Source organism: Myxocyprinus asiaticus, chromosome 21, assembly GCF_019703515.2.
Source record: "Myxocyprinus asiaticus isolate MX2 ecotype Aquarium Trade chromosome 21, UBuf_Myxa_2, whole genome shotgun sequence".
NCBI classification, from domain to species: domain Eukaryota; kingdom Metazoa; phylum Chordata; class Actinopteri; order Cypriniformes; family Catostomidae; genus Myxocyprinus; species Myxocyprinus asiaticus.
The window spans coordinates 39,042,495-39,051,970 of NC_059364.1; the positions used below are offsets into that span (position 1 = coordinate 39,042,495).

General features: G+C 40.8%; 1 long non-coding RNA gene across 1 annotated transcript; it reads left to right on the forward strand.

Annotated features, from left to right (window-relative positions):
• Positions 1-425: 425 nt before the first annotated feature.
• On the forward strand, positions 426-1,339 carry LOC127412303 (uncharacterized). The gene is made up of 5 exons (XR_007892408.1): positions 426-592; positions 687-758; positions 825-899; positions 992-1,030; positions 1,139-1,339. It is a non-coding gene; the product is annotated as an uncharacterized LOC127412303 (long non-coding RNA).
• Positions 1,340-9,476: the final 8,137 nt, after the last annotated feature.

Genomic DNA, 9,476 nt, shown 5'->3' on the forward strand with positions numbered 1-9,476 from the left:
ATCTCTCCATGCTGAAGATGTGTTCACATCCTGCGAGGCTGTCTAAGTGATCCTGAGCTGGCAGGTGAGATCCTGTATAGACACAGCAGAACAATACTTACGCACATCCAGGGAGAGGGGGCAAAAGTTCCTGTTTGGATCCCTATAAGAGGTACATCACAGCAGGAGGGCTACCACTTCCACCAAGCACAGTGGGTCACTGGCACATGTGTCTCCTCGGAGCTATTTCAAGCCCAGGAGATGACTGGAGTGGCACATTGGAATTTTCAGCGTCTGGTGGACCTGACAATGCCAGGTGTTCAGCTCTAAGAAGTGTTTGATTAATCTCTGATAGCTGATTTTAATGCTGCCTCTGAGAGGGTGTTAGGAGAGCAGAAGTATCCTGTCCTGCAGGTATCACACAGAGATTCTGGAGAGAGGTTTGGTCTGGATTATGTTGAGCCCGGATGCCACCCTGTTGTACTGGATTGGGAAAAACACAAAAACAAGACCACTCAACCTTTGAATCCAGCAGAGCAGCCAACCCACTGCCCAGTCTGGATACCCTGCTGCTGATTTGGATGTTACTCCTCAAGTCCTCAGCCACAGCCAGGTAAACTTTTCAAAGATGCATAAATTCACAAGTCACTGCTATCAGGCAATTTTATTCCTTAAATTAACAGTAAGTAGTTAATTCTCTGTTTCAGAAACCAGCACACTGGCTGTAACCCTGCTGTCTTTTACTCATGGCGCCCATGCAGAATTGCAGTCACAGCCAGGTAAATTCACTAAACCCCCTTTCTCCTTATACATGAAGTAATTGGATAATCTTCTTTTTGTTGTAGACATCACTGCCATGCTGCCTGTACCTTTGGTTTCCTCGTATCACACTGTCCATGCAGAGCTTAATTCGGAGCTAGGTAAAAATAAGAAGAATACACACATTCATCCATCAAACACCTTTTTCCACATTCATCAAGTATTTATTAAAGTAACTTTTTTTTTATTGCAGATACTACCTGTGCCCATGCAGAGCTTCAGCCAGAGCCAGGTAAATCCTTTCTTTCACAGATACACAAACTCATTCATTCAAGACCTTTTTTCCTTATACCTAAAGTAACTGGTAATTAACCTGAGTGTTGTTGTTTTGTTGTTGTAGACACCACTTACAACCTGCCTGTGCCCTTGCTGTCCTAATTTTTTGGTGCCTCTGCTGAATTTCAGTCAGGGCCTTGTAAAAAAATGTAATAGTTACACAGTCATTTACAAAACGCCATTAGTGTTCATTATGGAGAAGGGAAAGACTGATTTTCTTTTTCCTATTTCTCTGGATATAGAAACCACATTCACACCACCTTTGCCCCTGCTGGCCTCACCAGCAAGCACCCATACTTGACCTGTGAAGACTGGTGGGAGAGTGTTTGTTCTGGATTACAAATGTTGGACATCCCCTATGAAGCAAGCCATTGACAGCTTGCTTAATAAACACCATGGGCAGAAAGACATGCTCAAGTTTGTGGATCAGGAGTATGCAGCAATGGTTCACAACTCGTGTACTGACCCCAGCAGCCTGCTCCATCCAACCACAAGACTGCACATTTCTCAGTATATCAAGCACTTAGCCAAACTGCTGAACACCAGTTCTTCATTAAACACAGGCCCATAAAACGTCAGGAAACAGAAACTTTGGCACTCACTGACAGAGTGATACTACCAGTGTGCCGGTGGTAACAATGTCCCTGGTGGTTGTAACCCCTCCTGCACCTGCTCTGACCACACCTATGACCCGTGAAACTATTGAGAGAATTGTCGAGAGCATCATGGAGAGGCAGCAGCAGCAACAGCTAGAGCAGCAGAAAAAGACGATGATGAAGAATTGCCTTGCTTGTGGGCAGCCAAAGTCTTGGTATGAGTCTGATGGTTCTTCTGTCCACTTTTTTTTTATCAGCAAGGTCCTGTCAGGTACTTTTACTGCTCCACAAATGTTTTTAAAGCCTACAGTGCAGAAGGACTAACAAATCCCAGAATGCAATTTCAAGATTTCATGGAGACTGAGTTCTTTCAGTGGACCCTTGTTCCAAAAAAAAAAAAAAAACCCAAAAAAACGGGTGGAGGAGAAAGGACAACAAAAGCAGAAAAGGCCTGAATCTCAGCCAGTTGGTCATGTGTGTAGATTCTGCATAATGCAACTGAAGCAGGGCCCAAACATTCCCCGTGTACACATAGGCTTTCCTGGAGAACCAGGCAAATACATTAAATGCCTGCCAAAGTGTTTTCCCTGTACAAAGATTATGGAGAGAGATGACCTGGAAAGAGTTTCAGGCTTCTGCTTTTTATGAAAAGGATAAACAGAGATGGGTGGCAGAAAAGGTAAAATAATAATTGGAAAAACATCCCTATATAAAGATCTTTTATCTTTCTTGTTTGTTTATCTTTCATTTTATTAACACAGTGTATTTTAAATGGTGCTGTAATTTATGTGTATAGTGGTTGTGTCAGTGTGTGTAATGTGTATTAATGGTTGTCAGACCATTTAGATTATTTTTCATGTACATATTTACAGTACCACTATTATTATATTGTAACATTCTTATTTTAAATGTTTTTCCAAAAAAAAAGTAAAAAATAAATAAGATGATCTGTGCCCAGCACTGTGTAGAAGTACAGGTTGAACTGTGTCTCTGTGTACTTCGTATGTAACCAACCATCATACAGTTTTCTGATTAAAAGGAAGCCTTGTGATGACCAAGCTGAAACTACTTGAAAACAATTGAAAAACTTTAATTGCTCCATTGGTGCAGTATGTCTCTATTTACAGGATCTTTTATTGTTATATTGCCAACATTTAAATAAATCTGAAATAATTGGAGATTTTTGTATCATGTTTTGTCCTAAAACAATTTTCATTCAACACTTTGATTTAGTAATAACTTGTACTCAGTAGTACCTAATTTATATCTCATTTTCATTAAAAATACCACTTTATAGTTTTATACATCTATTTTTTACTAATGTTTGCTTTCAGCAGAAAATAGCAGCACTTGTTGACAGTAAAATATCAACAAATCTTTGAACACTAGAAGCATGACTACAATAATACATTGATATAATACATTTGCCACAAAACACATAAAACATTAACATTTAAAAATAGTCATGGATTTTGTTTTATATGTCTATTTTTGTGTTTGTAATGCACAAAGTTGTGTGAAACGATGTTTCACAGTTGCATTGAGTGGTAGTCGAACCCTCGTCCAGAGAAGCACACCCCAAAAAAATGTGAACAAATCTGATTGGCTGTGACATCATTTCAGCACCTTGGACAGCAGATACAAAGCTTCAACCTGATTGGCTGTCACTGAGTTCCAGCAATACGGGACTGGCCCCCGCTAGCAGGGGGCGAATTAATTACCACTAGACCACCCAGTCAAACTCCTTTAACAGGTGTTGTGTCGAACTCTGTTTCCCCATCGGAATCTGTTCCCCACCGCCGCTGATTGATGACTTACAATATCTCATGACCGACTGTAGCACGCATAGAGATTAAGTTATCACATTTTTTTATGTTAAATATTTATTTTAGAGCATTAATTGATCATCAAGAATGACTTTTTATCAAAGCAGATCATTTAAAATAATCTTTTACTGTCGCTCATCGTTGCTGTGCGACTTCAAACGCTGTTTCATGAGCATGACGTTGTTATTTTGCTAGCCATCTGTGGCATGGGGGGGGTCATGTGTCGGTCTGCGGGAGAGGGAGAGCGGTAAGGCTCGTCACCTGGCTCATAATTATCTCTAACACCTGTCTCTCATTATAGTGATGGCGGAGGGAGACTTAAAAGGCACGCCAGAGCATCAGAGAGGAAGACAGGTGTTAGAGATAATTATGAGCCAGCCTTACCGCTCTCCCTCTCCCGCAGACCGACACATGACCACACCCCCCATGCCACACCATCTTAAACTGATCTTTAACTTTATATGTCGTTCTTTTGATAAACAATCAAAATTCGCTTTCCTTCATGTTTGAAAAGCCTGAAACAGTCACAGCTATTGTATCATCTCCATAGTAACAGTGTAAGTGTCTCCTCCACGTTTTTCATTCAATATCAAAAATACTTCTAAACTTTCACGGGACCGCAGACAGCACACAAACATCACAGCTAGCATTTAATCTTCACCCTGCGTGCTGCGAATGAGACACAAAAACCCACGTTTATACAAATAATCCCTAAAATTCACTTATAATCCCCATTAGTTGTGTAATAAAATGTGATTAGAATTTTAAGTGCTTGAAGTGTTTGAAGTAGGCTACGAATCTGAAAATGGCAATATATGCTGAACACTTATATGCTGAAAGTGCTCATAAATGGTTAAATGACTTCAGTGCTCATTAAACTCTACTTGGACCAGCTGGCTTGAATAACATTTGTTAATTTAATTTAAAGCCATTTTAAGGATAAATAAACAATGGTAAATTACTTCATTACAATATAATCTTCAGATCTACATATTTTTTCAATTATATTAAATTATAGCAAAAATGTAAAACAATTTAAATTAAAAAATTGTATTGATACCAAATACAAATTTAAACAAACAACACAAGAATACACGGAATCAACTTCCCACCCCATACCTGTCATATCTTGACAGGCCCAGTTCTCTTCTGATGATACTTTGGCGTGCTTCGAATGGCAATTTCTTGTCTTGGACTTGATGAGTCACCTGTCCAATCTGCCCAAACCAAAAAAATTTTCAGACAGGCCACAGCTGCGACTTCTTTCGCCATGCCACCATGTAAAGATTTTGTGGCTGAATTTTCAAATGCCCTCACAGGCTCTGGTCTGCCTAAGCGGCGCTCAAAGATTGCTCGGACGCTAGCATCTATGGCTGAGGCAGATTCCATCGGGGTGAGTTGTGCTCCGGAAATAGAGCAGCCCGTTGCAGCTTTGGTGGTGTCTCCTGACAAGGCTCTGCGAGAGAATGATGCGATGTCCCAGTGACTGTGCAAGACTCCAGACTGCTTTTGAGACATGAGCAGAAGTTGGGTTTTTCTGTGAACAAGAAAAAGTGCTGTCTGATTCCAACACAGACCACTACGTTCATAGGAATGATGAATTCCCGCCTAATGTCTGCCTCCCAGTTTCAGGAGCGTGTGACAAATATTCTGCAACTCTTGGTTCGCTTTCACCCGGGTGTGTCTTTGTAGTACTGGGTGGTCCTACGACTAATAGGGATGTTAACGCTACAGTGGTGATTCCCCTGGGTTTACTCCAACTCAGACCACTCCAGTTATGGAACAACAGTTTGCGGCTAGATCCCACCAGACATCGCCATCGACTGATTGTAATTTCTCACCGTTGCAAACGTGCGTTGAGGCGGTGGAGACAGGTAGAGTTGCTGAAGGCAGGAGTGCCCCTGGGTGTTGTTCCCTCTCGTCGGGAGTTGGTCACGACCGACGCTTCCCTCACAGGGTGGGGGGCAACATGGAATCAGAGGGGTATTTGCGGGCGCTGGACACCAACCCAGGCCACAGAACATATCAACCTGCTGGAACTACGTGCAGTGTTCATGGCTCTAGAGTATTTCCTGCCAGTCCTGGCAGGCCGCCATGTTCTCGTTCGGTCCGACAATACCTCAACAGTGTTCCATCTGAACCACCAGGGTGGCACAAAATCTCGCAGGTCTCTACAGCTTACTCACAAGATCCTGACATGGTGTCAGCCGTGACTCACTTCACTGAGGGCAGCTCATATTTCGGAAGCATGCAACCAGACAGCGGATGCTCTTTCCAGGGATCGAATACATCCAGGAGAATGGAGACTTCATCCAGATGTAGTGCAAGAGATCTGGCTACGATTTGGAAAAGCAGAGGTGGATTTTTGCTTCAGAGATGACCACTCACTGTCGCTTATGGTTCACAAAGACAGAAGTGTCCAGTCCCTTGGGCCAGGTTGCACTGTCTCACGAATGGCCGAACTGCCTACTATATGCGTTCCCACTTATCCCTCTGTTATGGGAGACGTTACACAGGATCTCCCTGTGCAAGCACAGAATGCTACTCGTGGCACCGCGATGGCCAGCCAGACCATGGTTTCCTTTGTTGCTGTGACTTCTGACAGGCAATCCATGGAAGCTTCCCCCCAAGGAGGGACCTCCTCTCCCAGCTGGAGGCCAGCATCTGGCATTCGGATCCAGCTCGTCTGCAGCTTTGGGTCTGGCCATTGGGTTAAATCCTTCTCTGGAGCATTGTGACCCTGCGGTTATTCACACCATCTCCAATGCTAGGGCTTCTTCCACACGACAGATTTATGCTTCCCATTGGAAGCTTTTTTCTGCATGGTGTGAGGAGCAGGGGCTCGATCCTGCAACGTGTGACATTCCAAGCATCTTAAGCTTTCTTCAACATTTACTGGAGGAGGGCAAAGCGGCTTCCACATTAAAAGTGTACATGCGCAAGAAAGGCGTACAGAGGCAGAGTGCTGACCTACTGTGGTTTATAACCCCCAGGGCTCAGCATACGTCACTACTTGACCTTGTTGATATATTCTCTCGACCTATCTGGCTGGCGCTGCAGTAATCCAATAGTGTTTACACTGCCTCTGGCAGTCATCCGGAATTCACAGAACCACAGTTACATGTGTAACTAGCGTTCAAATGATGCGCACGCTCAGTTCAGATAATGCGGTCGCACGAGTTCAAATGATGCGCGCGCTCATTTCAGATTATGCAATCACACAAGTTCAGGTGGAGGCACGTGCTGTTATATTACAGTATGTATTGTGTATTTACCATCCATCACTATATTAAAATATCTTTTTTTATGCGTATCATGTTAAACTATGTTTTGACTTTGCGAAAAGCAACACATTCTATCTTCAGAGAGATTTATTTTTATATGTTGCGACTGGAGATGTTTTATACATTTTAAATAGCAAATTCTGGTAACCATAACACATTGCAAAGTTATTGTGGTTTTAATTTGTTATTGTGTAAATATGGTAGGCACTTGATTTACGAACATTTTGTGGATGTCTCCCAACAGATCTAATTCAAATCACTGTTTTTGTTTTTTTACTTGAATTTGACATATAGGCTCTTAAATTGTGCAGACGATTCAGAGTATTTAATGTACAAATAATTAATCATCACTGTAAAGCAAACAGATACAAAAGCAAATGATGCATTAAATACTAATTAGTATGTAAACATTTTGTTTAATAATGACACATTTTGTAAGATTGCATGTCCATCAACCATCCAGATAAATTGTACAAAATTTAATGATAGCAATTATTAAACATCTACAACACAAATATGTCATAGAAATGCAATTTTCCTGTGTTGCGACTGGACTCGAACTGTTTTTGTTTTTTTTTTTTTTTTTTGGATCACATAGCAGAATGTAAAAAAGTGGAATTGGAAGGTGAAGTGACAGTTATATTACGGATCTATGACGTTGCAGTTACGTTGTCAGTAAGTCATGGAATTACCTAAATATTATGTATCCTATATATTATGTAACTAGACCATTCTGGTAAACTTGCAACATTAGGAGGACATAGACATTGTGAATTAGTCATTTAATGGTAATTAAATTATGGGCCTATGACGTTGCAGTTACGTTGCCTGTTAATAAGTCCTGAAATAACCAAAAAGGACGAATAAATTACGTACTGTAACTGGTACGTTGTATGTTAGCAGGGTCTCCTGTAGTGGATACTTCTGCACGAGTGTCAATTAAATATTCAGTTCCTTCAATATCTGTATACACATTTTCATCTCTCTTTATTACTCCGAGTCGCAAAGTTCCCTCTTCAGCAGGCCATCTATTTCTCATTGCATCTAATTTTCTTGCCTTTCTCTCTGCTCTCTTTGTCTCTCCATATTTGATTGAGTTTGATGCTTAGTTGTTATAATCTTAGTCCGCCTTATTTTCTGTGTAGTATAATCTCCACTTTTACGCTTTTGAATAATTTGATTCCTTTCCACGGGAGTCATATTTTCCCATTTCTCACTGGAAACTAACTTGTTCTTTGAGGTGTGCTTTTTACCCCGTCTTGCCTGCTCCTATTCTAGACATATTTTTCCTCCCAGGCTTTGCACTTTGTTTACTTGTTTTTGGAGAATTAAATGTATTGATATGTTTCTGTTTGGTCTGAAATCGCATATCATATTTTCTCAAACCCTCGTATTTGGCATTTTAACAGGATTCAGTTTTTGCCGACGCTTAGGGGCCGTTTACACGACAACGTTTTCAACTAAAAACGCAAACTTTTGAAAATGGGTTTCAGAGTGCAAGTTTTTGAAAACGATGCCGTTATCATCTCTGTGTAAACATACAAAAATGCGAATTTGTGAAAACGATGACGTCATGCGCACACGTATTACGTGTTATATAAAGAATGATGGATTGATAGGCATCAATTTGAGATGTATAATTATCAGTATGAATACTGGTGTCTGTGCAAATAACAATAATCAACAATTTATTCATTTGGAGTGTTTTGTATGGAGTGTGAACATTGTACAGTAGGCAGAACCTGCAATTTGAAAATCTTGAAATTAATGTATGCATTCAGATGGGAAAAAGTATTTGTATATTAAATGTTATTTTATGTACCTTCACCCTGCAATTCATTCACCCACCTCTAATGTATATAGCCTGTAGACAGAGATGTGATGCCATGTACAGTATTCAATGATATGCTTAGAATATGAAAACATGAGGCAGTGAAAATGCATGTTAGATCCAGTGTACAAAAGACCTCTCTCTCCGTCAGAAGATATCCATATATCAAAAGCTTGTTATGTTAACTTACTCTCCTACCAGCCCAAGAGTCAGCAAGGGGAATACAGGAGTCATGAGACAAAGTGATGGTAAAAATGAGCAGAGGTTATTGAATAATCTTGAGAGTTCAGTCTATAGAGCATGCGTGCGAGTACTTCAAAATAACGCGCGAGACATTCAAAACTACAATGGCGGACTACAGGACAGTGTTTGTGCTGCTCAAGATTTTGAAGTTATTGACAGCAAAGTAATTGTAGTAATAAAGCAACCTCATCGTCCGTCCAGACAAAATTGCTCGATGCTTTCGCCATCTTCATTGTTTGTATTCACCGCTCTGTGAAAGAATTCTTATGTGCGCAGGCGCGTAGTGTTGCTTTACAAAGTGACATCAACAACTACTGGCCTGGCATGCATAATACAGCGTTTTTAGTCATTTTTGTGGATCCGTGTGAACGGGGATCGTTTTGACAACGTTGTTGTCTGTATGCAAAACATTTCTGTTTTTAGTACATCGTTGTCGTGGAAACGTACCCTTAGCCTATATTAATTTTTCCCCAGATTTTGTGAACTAAGATCATATTCTGCCAGTCTCTCTTCTGTTTGTTTTCTTGTTGCATTATTTAAAATAGTAACAAGCCTATGTCCGTCTGGTATTTTTTTGCCAACATCTCTCAATAATCAAACTTTATCCTCAACAGGAATTTCA